This window comes from Orycteropus afer, unplaced genomic scaffold (genome assembly GCF_000298275.1).
Source record: "Orycteropus afer afer isolate SDZICR_OR568_19922 unplaced genomic scaffold, OryAfe1.0 scaffold00036, whole genome shotgun sequence".
Lineage (NCBI taxonomy): Eukaryota > Metazoa > Chordata > Mammalia > Tubulidentata > Orycteropodidae > Orycteropus > Orycteropus afer.
The window spans coordinates 8,763,543-8,765,094 of record NW_006921623.1 but is presented as its reverse complement, the minus strand read 5'-3'; positions in this window follow the sequence as shown (position 1 = coordinate 8,765,094).

Genomic DNA, 1,552 nt, shown 5'->3' with positions numbered 1-1,552 from the left:
TAAACAATCAAAATGGCTGTGCCTTCCAGACAGCAGAAAGCCCACAGCTCAGGTTGTCTCCCTTCTTGCTGTTTCCCTTCCTAGTCACAGGCCACCAGAGCAGTTGTCCCTGCAGCCCTTGGTGACCAGGGCTGATCTTTAGGTCAATTCTCAGGTCCCAATACCACTTGGAAATATTCAGGCTATAGGTCTTGTCAGAGTAGCTGACAGTCCGCAGTTCTAACCATCTCTATACTCAGTGTTTTCATTCAGGTATTTCCACTAGTTGGTGCCTAATCCACTTCTGTACAGTTCCTTTCAAAGCTCAGGATTCCAGGATTATCTTCTGTATCTTCGTCAATTTTTTTTTTTCTTTGTTGAAGAGGGTCTGTGTTGCTTGTCTGCCTATTCCTCCATCTTACCAGAAGTCAATATGAAATCTTTGACAACCTCCATCTTCTCTCCATGTATTGTGATCCTGGTTATTAGTACAGTTGTGAGGATTTTCGTTTTCCTTTTATTGAAGTATATTCCATACTGCAGTCTGTAGTCTTTATTCTTCATCAATAACTGCTTCAAGTCATCCTCACTTTCCACAAACAAGGTTGTGTCATCTGCATGTTGTAGGTTGTTAATGAATCTTCCTCCAATCCTGTTGCCATGCTCTTCGTCATATAGTCCAGCTTCTCAGATTACTTGCTCAGCAGACAGATTGAATAAATATGGTGAAAGATATAACCCTGACACATGCCCTTCCTGATTTTAAACTATGCTTCTGTTTAAATCTTGTTTTGTTTGAATGATAGCCTCCTGGTCTATGTACAGTTCCTCATGAACTGTACATAAGTTCATAACTGTACATAAATGTTCTGGAATTCCCATTCTTTGCAATGTTATCCATAATTTGTTATGATCCATGTAGTGGAATACTTTTGCATAGTCAATGAAACACAAGTAAACATCTTTCTGCTATTCTTTGCTTTCAGCCAAGATCCATCTGACATCAGCAATGATATCCCTTGTTCCATGTCCTCTTTTGAATCCAGCTTACATTTCTGGAAGTTCCCTGTCGATATACTGCTGTAACCATTTTTGAAATATCTCCAGCAAAATTTTACTTGCATGTGGTGTTAATGATGTTGTTTGATATTTTCCACATTCTGTGGGATCACCTTTCTTTGGAACAGGTAAAATTATGGATCTCTTCCAGTCAGTTGGCCAAGTAGCTGTCTTCCAGATGTCTTGGCTTAGACGAGTAAGTGCCTCCAGCACAGCATCCATTTGTTTAACATTACAATGGGTATACTGTCAATACCTGGAGCCAATTCTTTCAGTACAGCAACTTCTTCCTTCAATACCATTGGTTCTTGATCATATGCCATCTCCTGAAATGGAGGAACATCGACCAATTCTTTTTGGTACACTGACTCTGTATATTCCTTCCATCTTCTTTTCATGTTTTCTGCATCATTCAATATTTTGTCCATAGAATCTTTCAATATTGCAACTTTAGGCTTGAATTTTTTCTTCAGTTCTTTCAGCTTGAGAAATGCTGAGTGTGTTCTTCCCTTTT